The sequence below is a fragment of the Bos javanicus genome, chromosome X, assembly GCF_032452875.1.
Source record: "Bos javanicus breed banteng chromosome X, ARS-OSU_banteng_1.0, whole genome shotgun sequence".
Lineage (NCBI taxonomy): Eukaryota > Metazoa > Chordata > Mammalia > Artiodactyla > Bovidae > Bos > Bos javanicus.
In genome coordinates this window covers 94,185,663-94,206,513 of record NC_083897.1, presented here as the reverse complement: position 1 = coordinate 94,206,513, position 20,851 = coordinate 94,185,663, and positions in this window count along the sequence as shown.

The window sequence follows — 20,851 nt, the reverse complement described above, 5'->3', positions numbered from 1 at the left end:
CTTCCTCAGCATATGCCTTGTGCCTTTTCCTCCCTCCACTCTGCTGCCACCTAGATCGAAACTATGATCATCTCTCATCTGGATTACAGCAACAGCCTCCACCAGTCTCTTTGATCGGGACTATCAACAGTTGCATGGTTTGTACACTGTGCAAGGATATCTGGCTAGGGGCCCAGTAGGGGCTGAAGTCCAGTATGTGTTCTGATTCTAAATCATGTACCAGGTGTGGGGCTGCATCTGCAGCAAAAAGGGGCATCTTCTTTAGATAAAGGCCCTCTTCTCCAAGCCAAGTGCCATGGGGGTTATGTCTACCTGGAGAAGGCGCCATTTTTGAAGTCAAACAATGATAGGCAAATATCACCTAAATAGCAACCTTGTTCTTGATTCCATCCTTGCCTCCATCAACATATCTCACAGCAGTCAAATGGGTCCAGTGAAAACCTAAGTCAATGACATCCTTCCTTTGTTCAAAATCCTCCTATGGCTCTCACTGCACTCACAGTAAAACCCAAAGCCCCAATAGTAGCCCACAAGGTCCTGCATGATCTGCTTCCCAATACCTCCATAATCTTAGCTCTTACCTCTCTCTTCATCAATCACTCTATCCTAACTGCACTAGACATCTTTCTGTTTCTTTTTTTAAATATTTATTTATTTGGCTGTGCCTGATCTTTAGTTGTGGCATTTGAACTCTTAGCTGTGGCATGTGAGGTCTAGTTTCCTAACCACGGATCAAACTTGGGGCCCCTGCATTAGGAGGGTGGAGTCTTAGCCACTGGACCACCAGGGATGTCCCCATCTTTCTGTTTCTTAAACATACCAAACCCATCTCATCTCAGTGTCTTGTACTTGCTTTTCCCTCCGCCTGGAATTCTTTTCCTCCAGATATCCATACCACTGACTTGCCATCCTTCAGGTCTCAGTTCAAATATATTCTTAAAGAGGCTTTCCCTGATAAGCATATCTAATGTAGACCTTTCCACTCCAACCCCATTTTCCACTTGATTACATTTTCTTCATATAACATTACTATCTGAACTTACCTTTTTTTATTTATTATTTACTTAGGAGAGCTGAGCCTACATCTGCCTTATACTTCATTGTATCACCAGCATCTAGAACACTGCCTGGCCCAAAGCACATGCTGAATAAATTTTTGTTGAGTGAATTAATTTATGACTTTTCCCTGGTAACTAAAAGTACAGCCTCAGGTAGAGGGTCTCATATAATATACTCACCCCCACGGGAGAACAAAGCTGATAGTTAGGGAACCCTTAGTTCTATAAGCTACACATTAGTGTGCAGAGCACAAGTTTGGTAGTCGATTCTGAGGAGTGGGAAGAAAAAAAGATTTGTGACATAATTGCAATTGCCGTGAACACTCTCATTTCCAGTTTTCTCCATTATTGCATTACTCACTCATGATTCAAAGTCTTAAAAGAGAGCCAAATTTGGGTCAAGTGCCCACACAGTATCTATACCAGAGTGGAGGTAAAAAAAGGATCTGGCCCCATTGGCTTTTGTAACAGGAGCCAGCAGTGGGAAGCAGGTGTTGGGAATTCCCCTCCTGCCTAGACTATGCACAGTGGAAAGTATGAAACTGAATAGCCCCCAAAACAACTGTCAGGTTTTTAGGCAATGAAGTGGGAGCCTCAGTCTGAAGCAATCTCTTGACAATTGCCATGCGGAAGTGAAATGGAAGTTGTAAGGTCCTTAAAGGACTAGCTGGTATGGCCATTTTGGGAGGAAATGCAAAGCCAAAGCCAGAGCAAATGTCAAAACTGGTCATGGAAGAAATAGGCCTTCAGAGTCACGAAGTTGAAGATGAATCTCTTCTGGGGAATTTTCTTCAAGAATTTTCAATTAAAAATATTTATATATATATATATATATTTTGGCTGTGCTGGGTCTTAGTTGCTGTATTCAGGATCTTCATTGCGGCATGTGGGATTGGGATCTTTTTAGTTGTGGCAGGCAGGCTCTTAGTTACAGCATGCAGTATCTAATTCTCTGACCAGGGATCAAACCCAGGCTCCTTGTATTGGGAGCTCAGAATCTTAACCGCTGGACCACCAGGGATGTCCCCAAAATTTCCAATTTTTAAAATTCTTTAAAATTGTTTTAAATTTTATTTATTTTTTTTTTACTTCTGATCTATTTTATTTTATTTAAATTTAAATTTATTTATTTTAATTGGATGCTAATTACTTTACAATATTGTATTGGTTTTGCCATGCATCAACATGAATCTGCCATGGGTGTACACATGCTCCCCATCCTGAACCCCCCTCCCACTTCCCTCCCCGTACCATCCCTCTGGGTCATCCCAGTGCACCAGCCCCGAGCATCCTGTATCATGCATATTATCTGGACTGGCGATTCATTTCTTATATGATATTATACCTGTTTCAATGCCATTCTCCCAAATCATCTCCCCGCTCCCACAGAGTCCAAAAGACTGTTGTATACATCTGTGTCTCTTTTGCTGTCTCGCATACAGGGTTATCGTTACCATCTTTCTAAATTCCGTATATATGTGTTAGTATACTATATTGGTGTTTTTCTTTCTGGCTTACTTTGCTCTGTATGATAGGCTCCAGTTTCATCCACCTCATTAGAACTGATTCAAATGTACTCTTTTTAATGGCTGAGTAATACTCCATTGTGTATATGTACCACAGCTTTCTTATCCATTCATCTGCTGATGGTTATCTAGGTTGCTTCCATGTCCTGGCTATTATAAACAGTGCTGTGATGAACATTGGGGTACACGTGTCTCTTTCAATTCTGGTTTCCTCGGTGTATATGCCCAGCAGTGGGATTGCTGGGTCATATGGCAGTTCTATTTCCAGTTTTTTAAGGAATGTCCACACTGTTCTCCATAGTGGCTGAACTAGTTTGCATTCCCACCAACAGTGTAAGAGGGTTCCTTTTTCTCCACACCCGCTCCAGCATTTATTGCTTGTAGACTTTTGGATAGCAGCCATTCTGACTGGTGTGAAATGGTACCTCATTGTGGTTTTGATTTGCATTTCTTTGATAACGAGTGATGTTGAGCATCTTTTCATGCGTTTGTTAGCCATCTGTATGTCTTTTTTGGAGAAATGTCTATTTAGTTCTTTGGCCCATTTTTTGATTGGGTCATTTAATTTTCTGGAATTGAGCTGCAGGAGTTGCTTGTATATTTTTGAGATTAGTTGTTTGTTTGTTCAGTGCAATCCCTATCAAGCTACCAATGGTATTTTTCACAGAGCTAGAAAAAATAATTTCACAATTTCTATGGAAATACAAAAAACCTCAAATAGCCAAAGCAATCTTCAGAAAGAAGAATGGAAGTGGAGGAATCAACCCGCCTGACTTCAGGCTCTACTACAAAGCCACAGTCATCAAGACAGTATGGTACTGGCACAAAGAAAGAATCAATGGAACAAAATAGAAAGCCCAGAAATAAATCCATGCACCTATGGACACCTTATCTTTGACAAAGTAGGCAAGAATATATAATGGAGAAAAGACAATCTCTTTAACAAGTGGTGCTGGGAAAGCTGGTCAACCACTTGTAAAAGAATGAAACTAGAACACTTTGTAGCACCATACACCAAAATAAACTCAAAATGGATTAAAGATCTAAACATAAGACCAGAAACTATAAAACTGCTAGAGGACAACGTAGGCAAAACACTCTCTGACATAAACCATGGCAGGATCCTCTATGACCCACCTCCCAGAATGTTAGAAATAGAAGCAAAAATAAACAAATGGGACCCAATTAAAATTAAAAGCTTCTGCACAACAAAGGAAACTATAAGCAAGGTGAAAAGGCAGCCTTCAGAATGGGAGAAAATAATAGCTAATGAAGCAACTGGCAAACAACTAATCTCAAAAATATACAAGCAACTCCTGTTTTAAATTTTAGACAGACAGTGGTACTTTGACCCAGTTACATGCTGGAGGGAAGAAAAAGAAAGAAAGATACAGAAAATCCCAATTAAAAAAAAAAAAAAAAAACTTATGCTGGGGACGTCTCTGGTGATCCAGTGGCTAAGACTCCATGCTCCAATGCAGGGGGCCTGGGTTCGATCCTGGATTGGGGAACTTGATCCCACATTCCTCAACTAAAGATCCTGTGGGCCACAACTAAGACCTGGTGCAGCCAAAAAACCCCGAAAAGTTATACAAATCATACGATACGTAACCTTTGGGGACTGGCTTTTCCACTCACCATAATTCCCTGGAGATTCAGCTAAGTTGCTGCATCTATCAATAGTTCATTCCTTTTATTACTGAGTAATATTCAAGGATAGGCTACCCAGGTGGGGCTAGTGGTAAAGAACCCACCTGCCAATGCAAGAGATGAAAGAGACAAGGGTCCAATCCCTGGGTCGGAAAGATCCCATGGAGGAGGGCTTGGCAACCCACTCCAGTATTCTTGCCTGGAGAATTCCATGGACAGAGGAACCTGGCAGGCTATAGTCCATAGGGTCACAAAGAGTCGAACATGACTGAAGCAACTTAGCAAGCAAGCAAGCAAATGTTCAAGGATATAGATGTTCCACAGTTGGTATAACCATTGACCATTGAAAGACATGCAGACTGGTTCCAGGTTTTCACTATTACAAATAAAGTTCCTATGAACATTCATGTACAGGTTTTAGTGTGAACATAAGTTTTCTGTTCTCTGGGATAAATGCCCAAAAGTACAATTGCTGGGTCATATGGTAATTGCATATTTGGGTTTTTGTTGTTGTTTTTGATTCTTTTAATAAGGTATAGTTGATTTATAATATTATAATATTTTCATGTTTTACAAATACTGATTCAAAATGTTTATAGACTATACCCCAGTTAAAGTGATTATAAAATATTGGCTATATTCCCTGTGCTGTACAATATATTCTGATAGATTATTTTATACACAGTAGTTTGTATTCCCTAATTCCCTAATTCCCTAATCTTGCCTCTTCCCATGCCTCCTCATTGGTAACCACTAGTTTGCTCTTTAGATCTGTGAATCTGTTTCTATTTTTAAATATACATTAGTTTATTTTTGAAACTCCAATACTTTGGCCACCTAATGTGAAGAGCTGACTCATTTGAAAAGACTCTGATGCTGGGAAAGATTGAGGGCAGGAGGAGAAGAGGATGACAGAGGATGAGATGGTTGGATGGCATCATCGACTCAATGGACATGGGTTTGGGTGGACTCTGGGAGCTGGTGATAGACAGGGAGGCCTGCAGTTCATGGGGTCGCAGAGTCAGACATGACTGAGTGACTGAGCTGAACTGAACTGAACTGAGTTTATTTTTTAGATTTCACATATAAGTGATCACATACAGTATTTGTCTTTCTCATTTGACTTACTTCACTAAGCATGATACTCTCCAGGTCCATCCATGCTGTTGCAAATGGCAAAATTTCATTCTTTCTATGGCTCCATAGTTGTCCATTGTAAATATATACCATATCTTCCTTATCAATTCATCTGTTGATAGACACTAGGTTGCTTCCATATATAGGTATTGTAAATAATACTGCTAGAATTATTTGAGTTTTCCAAATTTATTGGCATATTGAGTACAGCACTTTAACAGCATCACCTTTTAGGATTTGAAATACCTCAGCTGGAATTCCATCACCTCCACTAGTTTTGTTCATAATAATGCTTCCTAAGGCCCCCTTGAATTCACACTCCAGGATGTTCACACCTCAACTACTGTTGAGGTGCATGTATCTTTTCAAAATAGAGTTTCTGTTTTCTTCAGATATATAGCCAGGAATGGAATTTCTGGATCACGTGGTAGCTTTATTTTTAGCTTTTTGAGAAAACTCTATGCCATTCTCACAGTAGTTGCACCAATTTATATTCCCACCAACAGTGTACAAGTGTTTTCCACATCCCCACCAATATTTGTTATTTGTGGTCTTTTGATGATAGCCATTCTGGCAAGTTTGGCCTGGGAGTACAAAATGAAGCAGGGAAAAGTCCACCAGAGTTTTGCCAGTAGAATACATTGGTCATAGCAAACACCCTCTTCAGATAACACAAGAGATGACTACACATGGACATCACCATATGGTCAATACTGAAATTAGATTGACTATATTCTTTTCAGCCAAAGATGGAGAAGCTCTATACAGTCAGCAAAAACAAGACCTAGAACTGAAGTGGCTTCAATCATGATTTCCTTATTGCAGAATTCAGGCTTAAATGGAAGAAAGTGGGGAAAACCTCTAGACCATTCGGGTACGACCTAAATCAAAGCCTGTAGGATTATACAGTGGAGGTGATGAGTAGATTCAAGGGATTAGATCTGGTAGACAGAAAGCCTGAAGAACTATGAACAGAGGTTTCTAACATTGTACAAGAGGTGGTGACCAAAATCATTCCCAAGAAAAAGAAATGCAAAAAGGCAAAATGATTGTCTGAGGAGGCCTTACAAATAGCTTAAAATAGAAGAGAAGAGAAAAGCAAAGGAGAAATGAAATATATACCCACCTGAATGCAGAGTTCCAGAGAATAGCAAGGAGAGATAAGAAAGCCTTTTGAAGTGAACAAAGAAATAGTGGAAAACAATAGAATGGGAAAAACTGGAGATGTCTTCAAGAAAACTGGAGGCACTAGGGGAACATTTCATGAAAAGATGGGCACAATAAAGGACAGAAACAACAAGGACCTAACAGAAGCAGAAGAAATTAAGAAGAGGTGGTCAGAATATACAGAAGAATGATATAAAAAAAGGTCTTAATGATCCAGATAACCACGATGGTGTGGTCACTCACCTACAGACAGACATCCTGGAATGTGAATTCAAGGGGGCCTTAGGAAGCATTATTATGAACAAAACTAGTGGAGGTGATGGAATTCCAGCTGAGGTATTTCAAATCTTAAAAGGTGATGCTGTTAAAGTGCTGCACTCAATATGCCAACAAATTTGGAAAACTCAGCAGTAGCCACAAGACTGGAAAAGTCAGTTTTTATTCCAATTCCAAAGAAAGACAATTTCAAAGAATGTTCAAACTACCACACAGTTGCGTTCATTTCATATGCTAGCAAGGTAATGCTCAAAATCCTTCAAGCTAGGCTTCAACAGTATGTGAACCAAGAACTTCCAGACGTACAAGCTGTATTTAGAGAAGGCAGAGGAACCAGAAATCAAATTGCCATCATCCATTGGATCATAGGAAAAGCAAAAGAATTCCTGAAAACATCAAGTTCTGCCTCATTGACAACACTAAGTGTTGTGTGGATCACAACAAACTGTGGAAAATTCTTTAAGAGATGGGAATACCAGACCACTTTACCTGCCTCCTAAAGAACCTGTTTGAAAGCCAAGAAGCAACAGTTAGAACCAGACATGGAACAATGGACTGGTTTCAAATTGGTAAAGGAGTGCATCAAGGCTGTATATTGTCACCCCGCTCATTTAACTTATATACAGAGTACATCATGCAAAATGCTGCACTGGATGAATCACAAACTGGAATCAAGATTGCTGGGAGAAATATCAATAACCTCAGATATCCAGATGATATTGAATATTCTAATGGCAGAAAGCAAAGATGAACTAAAGAGCCTCTTTATGAGGATGAAAGAGGAGAGTGAAAAAGCTGGCTTGAAACTCAACACTCTAAAAACTAAGATCAAGGCATCCAGTCCCATCATTTCACGGCAAATAGATGGAGAAAAAGAGAAAACAGTGCCAGATTTTATTTTCTTGGTCTCCAAAATCATTGTGGATGGTGACTGCAGCCATGAAATTAAAAGACACTTGCTCCTTGGAAGGAAAGCAATGACAAACCTAGACAGTGTATTAACAAGCAGAGACATCACTTTGCCGACAAAGGTCCATCTAGTCAAGGCTATGGTGTTTCCAGTAGTCATGTATGAATGTGAGAGTTGGACCTTAAATGCTGAAGAATTGATGGTTTCGAACTGTGGTGCTGGAGAAGACTCTTGAGAGTCCCTTGGACAGCAAGGAGATCAGACCTGTCAATCCTAAAGGAAATCAACCCTGAATATTCATTGGAAGAACTGATGCTGAAGTTGAAGCTCCAATACTTTGGCCACCTGGTGTGAAGAGAGGACTCACTGGAAGAGACCCTGATGCTGGGAAAGATTGAGGGTAAGAGGAGAAGTGGGCAGCAGAGGATGAGATGGCTGGATCACTGACTCAATGGACATGAGTTTCAGCAAATTCTGGGAGATAGTGAAAGACGGGGAAGCCAAGCATGCTGCAGTTCATGGGGTCACAAATAGTCAGACAGGGCTTAGCGAAAAACAGAAACAACATTCTGGCAGGTATGAGGTGTATTTCATTGTGGTTTTGATTTGCATTTCTATGATGATGAGCAATGTTGAACATCTTTTCATGTGCCTGTTGGCCATCTGTATATCTTCTTTAGAAAAATGCCTGTTCATGTCTTCTGCTCATTTTTAAATCAGTTTTTTCTTTCTTTCTTTCTTTCTGTTTTTTTTTTGATCCGCCTGCAGTGCAGGAGACCTGGGTTCGATCTCTGGGTTGAGAAGATCCCATGGAGAAGGGAAAGGCTACCCACTCCAGTATTCTGGCCTGGAGAATTCCATGGACTACACAGTCCATGGGGTCGCAAAGAGTCAGACACGACTGAGTGACTTTCACTTTCACTTATAAGAACTGTTTATATATTTTGGATATTAACCCTTTATCAGTCACACAGTTTTCATATATTTTCTCCCATTCAGTAGGTTTCTTTTCATTTTGTTGCTGGTTTCCTTTGTTGTGCAAAACCCTTAAGTTTAATTAGGTCTCTTTTGTTTATTTTCTTTGCCTTAGAAGACAGATCTAAGAAGATATTGCTGTGGTTCGTGTCAAAGAGTTTTCTGCCTATGTTTTCTTCTAGGAGTTTTTTGGTTTCTGGTCTTAAATTTAGGTTTTTAATCCATTTTTACTTTATTTTTTACATGTGGTGTTAGAAGATGTTCTAACTTCATTCTTATATAGCTGTTCAGTTTTCTCAGCACCGGTTATTGAAGAGGTTGTCTTTTCCTCATTGTACATTCTTGCCCCCTTTGTCATAGATTAACTGACCATAAGTGCATGGGTTTATTTCTGTTGTCTGTATTCTCCTCCATTGATCTACGTGTCTGTTTTTGTGCCAGCTTCGTACTGTTTAGTTTCCTATAACTTTCTATTATAGTCTGAAGTCAGGCAATATGATACCTCCAACTGTGTTCTTCTTTCTCAGGATTGTTTTGGCTTTTTGGAGCCTTTGTTTCCATACAAATTTTAAAACTATTTATTCTAGTTCTGTGAAAAATATCATTGGTATTTTGAAAGAGATTGCATTAAATATATAGATTACCTTGGGTAGTATGGTCATTTTAACAGTATCAGTTCTTCCAATCCCTGAATATAATGTGTATTTTCATCTGTTTGTGTCATCTTCAATTCCTTTCATCAGTGTCTTACAGTTTTCTGAGTACAGGTCTTTTATCTCCTTAGTTAGATTTATTCCTAGGTATTTTATTCTTTTTGATGCTATTGCAAATGGGATTGTTTCCTTAATTTTTCTTCTTTACTTTTTAAGTTCATTATTAATATTAAAAAATGCAACAGATTTCTGTATATTAATTTTGTGTCCTGAAACTTTACTGAATTAATTGATCAGGTGTAGTAGTTGTTTGTTGGCATCTTTAGGATTTTCTATGTACAGTATCATATCATTTGCAAAGATTGAGTTTTACTTCTTCTTTTCAAATTTGGATTCCTTTCATTTCTTTTTCTTCTCTGATTGCCATGGCTAAGACTTCCAGTACTATGCTGAATAAAAGTGGTGAGAATGGCACCCTTGTCTTGTTCCTAATCTTAGAGGAAATGCTTTCAGCTTTTCACTATTGAGTACGATGTTAGCTTTGAGCTTATCATATATGGCTTTTATTTTTATGAAATATGTTCCCTCTATACCCACTATTTGAAGAGTTTTTATCATAAATGGGTGTTTGCATACTTAGTTTTCTTTTTGAAGAAACTGCCAAACATTTCCAGAATGCCTATGCCATTCCCACCAACAATGTATGAGTGACCAAGCTTCTCTGCATCCTCACCAGCATTTGATGTCATCACTGCTTTATTTCAGATATTCTGATATGTATGCAGTGAAATCTCATTGTGGTTTTAATTTGCATTTCCTTAATGGCTAATGATGGAGAAGGCAATGGCACCCTACTCCAGTACTCTTGCCTGGAAAATCCTAGGGATGGAGGACCCTGGTAGGCTGCAGTCCATGGGGTCGCTAACAGTCAGACACGACTGAGTGATTTCACTTTGACTTTTCACTTTCATGCATTGGAGAAGGAAATGGCAACCCACTCCAGTATTCTTGCCTGGAGAATCCCAGGGATGGGGGAGCCTGGTGGGCTGCCATCTATGGGGTCGCACAGAGTCGGACACGACTGAAGCGACTTAGCAGCAGCAGCAGCAATGGCTAATGATGTTGAGCATCCTTTTATGTGTTCCTTTTCTATCTCTGTACTCTCTTAAGTGAGATGTCTTTTTATATCTTTTGTCCATTTTCTGGTTGAATTTTTTTAACTATTGAGCTTTGAGTGCTTTTTTGTTGAATATGTGGATGATAAATATTTTCTTCCAGTCAATAGCTTGTCTTTGCATATTCTTAACAGGGACTGCTTCCACAGGGTAAGAAAAATTTTGATGATTCCAATTTATCAAATTTTCCTTTTACGGATTGTGCTTTTAATGTCAAGTCTAAGATCTCTGCCTAACCCTAGACCCCAAAGATTTTCTCCTTTTTCCTGAAAGTGTTAATGTTTTATGCTTTACATTTAAATCCATGATCAATTTTTAGTTAATTTTCATATAGAGTAAGTGAAGTCACTCAGTTGTGTCCAACTCTTTGCGACCCCATGGACTGGAGTCTATCAGGCTCCTCTGTCCATGGGATTTTCCAGGTAATAGTACTGGAGTGGGTTGCCATTTCCTTCTCCAAATTTTATATAAGGTGTTACATTTAAGTCAAAGTTCATATTTTTGTCTACGGATGACTAATTGTTCCAGCACCATTTATTAAAAGACTATCCTTCCTCCATTGAATTTCCTTTTCTCCATTTAAAAAGTTGTTTGAAATATTTGTGTGGATCCATTTCTGTGTTCTCTATTCTGTTTCATTGATCTGTGTGCCTATCCCTTTAGTAATACCACAGAGTCTTGATTACATAGCTATATAATAACTCTTAAAATTGGGTAGAATGATTCTTCTCATTTTATTCTTCTTTTTCTAGACTGTTTAGCTAGTCTAGAACTTTTACCTTTTCATATACATTTAATTAATTAATCAATTATTATTTTTTAATTGAAGTAGAGTTGATTTACAATGTTGTATTAGTTTCTGGTATACAGCAAATTGATTCAGTTATACATAAACACACACACATATATTCTTTTCATTACAGGTTATGAGGTATTACCCCATGGACTGTAGCCTGCCAGGCTCCTTTGTCCATGGGATTTTTCAGGCAAGAATACTGGAGTGTGTTGCCATTTCCTTCTCCAGGGGACCTATCTGACATAGAGATCGAACTTGCATCTCCTCCATCTCCTGCATTGGCAGGCAAATTCTTTACTACTGAGCCACCTGAGAAGGCCACACAGTTTAATACAAGATATTGGATGTAGTTTCCTATGCTATATAGAAGGTCCTTAGTATTTATCTATTTTATATATAGTAGTGTATATCTGTTAATTCCAAACTCCTAATTTATCCTCACCACCCTGCCCTTTTATCCTTTGGTAACCATAAGTTTGTTTTCTATATCTATGAGTCTGTTTTGTAAATTATTTCATTTGTATCATATTTTAGATTCCACATATAAGTGATAGATATATATGACATTTGTCTTTCTTTGTGTGACTTACTTCACTTAGTATGATAATCTCTAGGTCCATCCATGTTGCTATAAATGGTATTACTTCATTCATTTTTATGACTGAGTAGTATTCCATTTTGTGTGTGTGTGTGTCTCACCTTTTTTATCCATTTATCTGTTAGTGTACATTTAGGTTGCTTCCATGCCTTGGCTATTGCAAATAGAGCTGCTATGAACATTGGGGAGCATATGGCTTAGATTTCTAGTTAGAGTTTTTTCTGAACATATGCCCAAAAGTGGGATTGCTGGATCATACATAGCGTAACTCTATTTTTCAGTTTTGTAAAGAACAAAACTCCATGTTTTCCATAGTGGCTGCACCAATTTATGTTCTCATTAACATGGCAAAGGAGGATTCCCTTTGCTCCACACTCTCTCCAGCATTTATTGTTTGTGGACGTTTTAATGATGGCCATTCTGACTGGTGTCATTGTAATTTTTTAAAATTACAATGTCAGTGTATTTTTTAAAAATTTATTTATTTTAAATGAAACAAAGATGAATATTTTTAATGGTAAAAGGTAAAATTGAAAAAGAAGAAAGACATAAACCATTAGACAGCTTAAGAGCAAAGAAACAAGGATACATAAAGCAAAAATCAGAAGAAATACAAGAGAAAAGAAAAAATATATAATCATAGGGAGACATATTAACATTTCTTTGAGAATATTTTATCAAGTTCAGAAAAAATAATAGGAGCATCTTAAATGATGTTAATAATTTAACAGATTTATAAAATTTAGGTAATTTATATTAATCATATCCTACACAAATACATTTAAAACTTTGTATCTAATATATTGTTATTAAACTTTCATAGAACATTTAGAAAAACTGGTAAAAAGATAAACATTACTAAATTTCAAAAATTAGAATTCTCTTTTGTATGTGTGATTCAGTTATACACATACATTATATTTGAAATTATTTTCTATTATAGGTTATTACAACATATTGATTATAGTTCCCTGTGCTCTACAGTAAACCTTTGTTGCTTGTTGCATAGTATTCTATTCAATTAAGTCGAACAAGTGGAATAAGTGTCATATATTTTTTTCTTAGTTAGGCAAAAATTCATAAGTTTTCTAAAATATATATATTATAAATATTGTTCATATATGTATGGAGAAGGCAATGGCAACCCACTCCAGTACTCTTGCCTGGAAAACTCCATGCATGGAGGAGCCTGGTAGGCTGCAGTCCATGGGGTCGCTAAGAGTCAGACACGACTGAGTGACTTCACTTTCACTTTCCACTTTCCACTTTCATGCATTGGAGAAGGAAATGGCAACCCACTCCAGCGTTCTTGCCTGGAGAATCCCATGGACGGAGAAGCCTGGTAGGCTGCAGTCCGTGGGGTCGCACAGAGTCAGACAAGACTGAAGCAACTTGGCAGCACATATGTATACAAAAGCTTTTCTACTATACTTGATAAAGGCTTGAGAAAGAACATAAAAAAAGAAGAGATGGAGAAATTGGAAAACAAACTAAATGAAATGGGAGCTCTGAATATGAAATAGAAAAAGTGAAATAAGCTAGATAAAAGTAAAAGATTCTCATATAGTCCAGTTGTTTTATAATGAACATGGCTGCTCATTATAAACATATCTGGAGCACTGACAAAAAAAAAGGAATACATAGGCATTTGTGTTTTTCAAAAAATTCCAAGATAATTCTGATATGCATATGGATTTTAAAAAGTGATTGCAGATTTTTCTATTAAACGCTACCTTTTATGATATAGAATTCTATAATTTTTCTGTTGACCAATCATGATACAATGGTATTAACTAAGTAATAGTTACATAATTCAATAGTAAAAGATGTTTACCAGTTTTCACAATAAATAGCCAGACAAAAAATAAAAGATGATTGCAATTGTAAGCCATAATGGGAACATGATTAATCTAATAATATAAAATAATTACATGAAATTTGAAAGCTCAAGCAGAGTGATGTGGTAAGTGGAAGTGCATACATACACATGTTCTCAACTGCTCAGCCAGTCTGTCTTTTGGTTGGTGCATTTAATCCATTTACATTTAAGGTAATTATTGATATGTATGATCCTATTACCATTTTCTTAATTGTTTTGAGTTTATTTTTTGAAGGTAGGGATTTTCCTTCTCTTGTTTTCTGCATAGAGAATTTCCTTTAGCATTTGTTGTAAAGCTAAGTCACTTCAGTCGTGTCCGACTCTGTGCGACCCCATAGACGGCAGCCCACCAGCCTCCCCTGTCCCTGGGATTTTCCAGGCAAAAACACAATACGTGAACTGTGAACTTCCAGATATTCAGTCCGGTTTTAGAAAAGGCAGAGGAACAAGAGATCAAATTGCCAACATCTGCTGGCTCATTGAAAAAGCAAGAGAGTTCCAGAAAAACATTTATTTCTGCTTTATTGACTATGTCAAAGCCTTTGACTATGTAGATCACAATAAACTGTGGAAAATTCTGAAAGAAATGGGAATACCAGACCACCTGACCTGCCTCTTGAGAAATCTGGAGGCAGGTCAGGAATCAACAGTTAGAACTGGACATGGAACAACAGACTGGTTCCAAATAAGAAAAGGAGTACATCAAGGCTGTATATTGTCACCCTGCTTATTTAACTTATATGCAGAGTACATCATGAGAAACACTGGGCTGGAGGAAGCACAAGCTGGAATCAAGATTGCCAGGAGAGAAATATCAATAACCTCAGATATGCAGATGACACCACCCTTAAGGCAGAAAGTGAAGAGGAACTAAAAAGCCTCTTGATGAAAGTGAAAGAGGAGAGTGAAAAAGTTGACTTAAAGCTCAACATTCAGAAAACTGAGATCATGGCATCCGGTCCCATCACTTCATGGGAAATAGATGGGGAAACAGTGGAAACAATGGCAGACTTTATTTTTGGGGGGCTCCAAAATCAGGCAGATAGTGACTGCAGGCATGAAATTAAAAGACACTTGCTCCTTGGAAAGAAAGTTATGACTAACCTAGACAGCATGTTAAAAAGCAGAGACATTATTTTACCAACAAAGGTCTGTCTAGTCAAGGCTATGGTTTTTCCAGTGGTCATGTATGGATGTGAGAGTTGGACTATAAAGAAAGCTGAGTGTCGAAGAATTGATGCTTTTAAACTGTGGTGTTGGAGAAGACTCTCTGCAAGGAGATCCAACCAGTCCATCCTAAAGGAAATCAGTCCTGAATGTTCACTGGAGGGACTGATGTTGAAGCTGAAACTCCAATACTTTGGCCACCTGATGTGAAGAACTGACTCACTGGAAAAGACCCTGATGCTGGGAAAGACTGAAGGCAGGAGAAAGAGATGACAGAGGATGAGATGGTTAGATGGCATCACCGACTCAATGGACATGAGTTTGAGTAAATTCTGGGAGTTGTTGATGAACAGGGAGGCTTGGCATGCTGCACTCCATGGGGTCGCAAACAGTCGGACATGACTGATTGACTGAACTGAACTGATACTTTCTATAATGTGGTTTTGTTTTAGACACTGTGGGATTGTGGTTTTTCTTGCTTCTTTTGTCTGCGATTTAATGGAGGAGACTAGGAGGCTTGTGTAAGGTTCCTGATGGGAAGAACTGGTGATGGGAAAAACTAGGTCTTACTCTGGTGGGCTTGGCCTTGCTCAGTAAAACAATAATCCAATTATCTGCTGATGGGTGGGGTTGCACTCCCTCCCTGGTAGTTTTTTTGGCCTGAGGCAACCCAGCCCTTAGAAGAAATGGAGTAGCCATCATGGTCCACAAAAGAGTCCGAAATGCAGTACTTGGATGCAATCTCAAAAACGAAAGAATGATCTCTGTTCGTTTCCAAGGCAAACCATTCAATATCACAGTAATCCAAGTCTATGCCCCAACCAGTATCACTGAAGAAGCTGAAGTTGAACGGTTCTATGAAGACCTAAAAGACCTTTTAGAACTAACACCCAAAAAAGATGTCCTTTTCATTGTAGGGGACTGGAATGCAAAAGTAGGAAGTCAAGAAACACCTGGAGTAACAGGCAAATTTGGCCTTGGAATACAGAATGAAGCACGGCAAAGGCTAATAGAATTTTGCCAAGAGAACACACTGGTCATAGCAAACACCCTCTTCCAACAACACAAGACAAGACTCTACACATGGACATCACCAGATAGTCAACACCGAAATCAGATTGATTATATTCTTTGCAGCCAAAGATGGAGAAACTCTATACAGTCAGCAAAAACAAGACCAGGAGCTGACTGTGGCTCAGATCATGAGCTCCTTATTGCCAAATTCAGACTTAAATTGAAGAAAGTAGGGAAAACCACTAGGCCATTCAGGTGTGACCTAAATCAAATCCCTTATGATTATACAGTAGAAGTGAGAAATAGATTTAAGGGCCTAGATCTGATAGATAGAGTGCCTGAGGAACTATGGACGGAAGTTCATGACATTGTACAGGAGACAGGGATCAAGACCATCCCCAGGGAAAAGAAATGCAAAAAAAGCAAAATGGCTGTCTGAGGAGGCCTTACAAATAGCTGTGAAAAGAAGAGAAGCAAAAAGCAAAGGAGAAAAGGAAAGATATAAGCATCTGAATGCAGAGTTCCAAAGAATAGCAAGGAGAGATAAGAAAGCCTTCCTCAGTGATCAATGCAAAGAAATAGAGGAAAACAACAGAATGGGAAAGACTAGAGATCTCTTCAAGAAAATTAGAGATACCTAGGGAACATTTCATGCAAAGATGGGCTCGATAAAGGACAGAAATGGTAGGGACCTAACAGAAGCAGAAGATATTAAGAAGAGGTGGCAAGAATACACAGAAGAACTGTACAAAAAAGAGCTTCACGACCAAGATAATCACAATGATGTGATCACTGACCTAGAGCCATACATCCTGGAATGTGAAGTCAAGTGGGCCTTAGAAAGCATCACTATGAACAAAGCTAGTGTAGGTGATAGAATTCCAGTTGAGCTATTTCAAATCCTGAAAGATGACGCTGTGAAAGTGCTGCACTCAATATGCCAGCAAATTTGGAAAACTCAGCAGTGGCCACGGACTGGAAAAGGTCAGTTTTCATTCCAATCCCAAAGAAAGGCAATGCCAAAGAATGCTCAAACTACCGCACAATTGAACTCATCTCACACGCTAGTAAAGTAATGCTCAAAATTCTCCAAGCCAGGCCTCAGCAATACGTGAGCCATGAACTTCCAGATGTTCAAGCTGGTTTTAGAAAAGGCAGAGGAACCAGAGACCAAATTTTCAGCATCCGCTGGATCATCGTAAAAGGAAGAGAGTTCCAGAAAAACATCTATTTCTGCTTTATTGACTATGCCAAAGCCTTTGACTATGTGGATCACAATAAACTGGAAAATTCTGAAAGAGGTGGTAATACCAGACCACCTGACCTGCCTCTTGAGAAACCTATATGCAGGTCAGGAAGCAACAGTTAGAACTGCACATGGAACAACAGACTGGTTCCAGATAGGAAAAGGAGTACGTTAAGGCTGTATATCAGAGAAGGCAATGGCTCCCCACTCCAGTACTCTTGCCTGGAGAACCCCATGGACGGAGGAGCCTGGTGGGCTGCAGTCCATGGGGTCGCAGAGTCAGGCACGACTGAGCGACTTCACTTTCATCTTTCACTTTCATGCACTGGAGAAGGAAATGGCAACCCACTCCAGTGTTCTTGCCTGGAGAATCCTAGGAACGGGGGAGCCTGGTGGGCTGCCGTCTATGGGGTCACACAGAGTCAGACACGACTGAAGTGACTTAGTAACTTAGCAAGGCTGTATATTGTCACCCTCCTTATTTAACTTATATGCAGAGTACATCATGAGAAACGCTGGGCTGGAAGAAGCACAAGCTGGAATCAAGATTGCCAGGAGAAATATCAATAACCTTAGATATGTAGATGACACCACCCTTAAGGCAGAAAGTGAAGAGGAACTAAAAAGCCTCTTGATGAAAGTGACAGAGGAGAGTGACAAAGTTGGCTTAAAGCTCAGCATTCAGAAAACTAAGATCATGGCATTTGGTCCCATCACTTCATGGGAAATAGATGGGGCAACAGTGGAAACAGTGTCAGACTTTATTTTTTGGGGCTCCAAAATCACTGCAGATGGTTATTGCAGCCATGAAATTAAAAGACACTTACTCCTTGGAAGGAAAGTTATGACCAACCTAGATAGCATATTGAAAAGCATTTACTTTGCCAACAAAGGTTCGTCTAGTCAAGGCTATGGTTTTTCCAGTGGTTATGTATGGATGCGAGAGTTGGACTGTGAAGAAAGCTGAGCGCCAAAGAATTGATGCTTTTGAACTGTAGTGTTGGAGAAGACTCTTGTGCATCCCTTCGACTGCAGTGAGATCCAACCAGTCCATTCTAAAGGAGATCAGTCCTGGGTGTATTTGGAAGGAATGATGCTAAAGCTGAAACTCCAGTACTTTGGCCACCTCATGCAAAGAGTTGACTCATTGGAAAAGCCTCTGAGGCTAGGAGGGATTGGGGGCAGAAGGAAAAGGGGACTACAGAGGATGAGATGGCTGGATGGCATCACCAACTTGATGAACGTGAGTTTGAGTGAACTCCGGGAGTTGGTGATGGACAGGAGGCCTGGCGTGCTGGGATTCATGGGGTCGCAAAGAGTTGGACACAACTGAGTGACTGAACTGAACAACCCAGCCCTTAGGTATATGGACTCTATGGTCAGGTTAATGGCGACCTCCAAGAGGGTTTGGGCTTCCCTGGTGGCTCAGATGGTAATGCAGGACACCCAGGTTCGATCTGGGTCAGGAATGTCACCTAGAGAAGGGAATAGCAACCCACTCCAGTATTCTTGCCTGGGAAATCCCATAGACAGAAAAGTCTGGCGGGCTACAGTCAATGGGGTCTCAAAGAGTTGGATGCAACTAAGCGACTAGCACATACACCAAGAGGGTTTACACAAAAGGTGACTTTCCCAGACAGCTGCTGCCAGTTGCCCTGTCCCTGTGGTGAGCCTCTTCCCACCCACACCTCCACAGGAGACCCTCCAACAGTAGCAGGTAGTTTTGGTTCAGTTTCCTATGGAGTCACTGCTCCTTTCCTCGGAGTCTAGGTGTGAACAAGGTTTTGTTTGTGCCCTCCAAGGCTGGAGTCTGTTTCCCCTGTGGAAGTCCTGTGGAAGTCTTGTAATCAAACCTCGCTCACCTTCAAGGTCAGATTCCCTGGGGATTCCCAGTTCTTTTGTCAGGTCCCCAGGCTGGGAAGCCTGACGTGGGGTTCTGAACCTTCACAACAGTGGGAGAACTTCTTTGGAATTATTGTTCTCCAGTTTGTGGATCACAGGTATGGGATTTTATTTATCATGTTTGTGTCCCTCCTACTGTCTTGCTGCAGCTTCTTCTCTGTCTTTGGACGCCTACCATTTTTTGGTAGGTTCCAGCATCCTCCTGTTGATGGTTGTTCAACAGCTAGTTGTGATTTTGGTGTTCTTGCAGGAGATGAGCTCACGTTCTTCTACTCTGCCATCTTGAACTGGAAGTCATGTTATTGTAGTTTTGGTTTGCATTTCTCTGATAATTAGAGATGTTGAGTGTCTTTTCATTTGCTAATTGGCCATGTCTATTTAGGTCTTTTGCCCCTTTTTTAACTGAGTTGTTTGTTTTTTTGTAATTGAGTTGTATGAACTGTTCGTATATTTTTAAAATTAATCCCTTATTGGTCACATCCTTTCCAAACATTCTCTCCCAGTCCATAGGTTGTCTTTTTTGCAGGGCTTCCCTGGTGGCTCAGACAGTAAAGAATCCACCTGCAAGGCAGGAGACCCAGGTTAGATCCCTGGGTAGAGAAGATCCCCTGGAGAAGGGAATAGTTACCCACTCCAGTGTTCTTGCCTGGAGAATCCCATGGACAGAGAGCCTGGAGGACTACAGTTCATGTGGTTGCAAAGAGTCAGACATGACTGAGTGACTGACACTTTAATGTAAGGTTGTTTTTGTCTACAAAAACGTTGCTGGGCGTTTGATAGGAATTGCATTAATCCTATAAATTAATTTAGGGAGATCGACATCTATACCATGTTGGATCTTCCAATCCATGAACGTGGTATGTTTTTCCTTTTTTATTTAGGTATTCTTTGAGTTATTTCATTAATATTTTATAATTTCTGGCATACAAACCTTGCACATCTTATTAAGTGTATCCATAACTATTTCATTTTCTCAGAAATTCCTGTAAGTGGTGTTTGTTTTAATATCAATTTCTACATGATCATTGTTAATATATAGAAATTATTTATTTCTGTTGTATCCTGCAACCTTGCTGAACTCATCTATTAGTTCTAGGTTGTTGGGGTTTTTTTAATGATTTTTTTGTGGTTTTCCACATAGGCAATTATGTCATCTGTAAAATAGATCTTTTTGGTAGGCACTCCTTATCAAGTTGAGACAATTCCCCTCTATTCCTAACTTACTGAGGGTTTCTTCATGAATACATGCTGGATATTGTCAAATGCTTTTTCTGTGTCAATTGCTTTGATCACATGATTTTTCTTCTTTAGTTTGTTGATATGAAGGATAATACTGATTTCCTTATATTGAACCAGTCTTGCATAACTGGAATAAATTCCACTGGGTCATGGTTATAATTCTTTTTATACATCATTAGTTTAAATTTATTTTTGAGTAGTATTGAAGAATTTTTTATATATGCTTTTATTTTGATATTTTCTTTTCATTTTACTTCCCCCTCCCCTCCAAAGATAATGAACCTTTTTTGGTTAACAAATGACAGTGACAGAGATAATTATTTGAAAAGATTAATTTTATTTGCTATTCTCAATGCGATCAAATACATAAAACATAGGGTTAATGTGTATTTTCCTAAAGTCCAAAGCTGCCATGAGATTTGTAAAGAAGTCATGAAGTAAGCCAGAAGGAAAAACATAAATACAGTATACTAACGCATATAT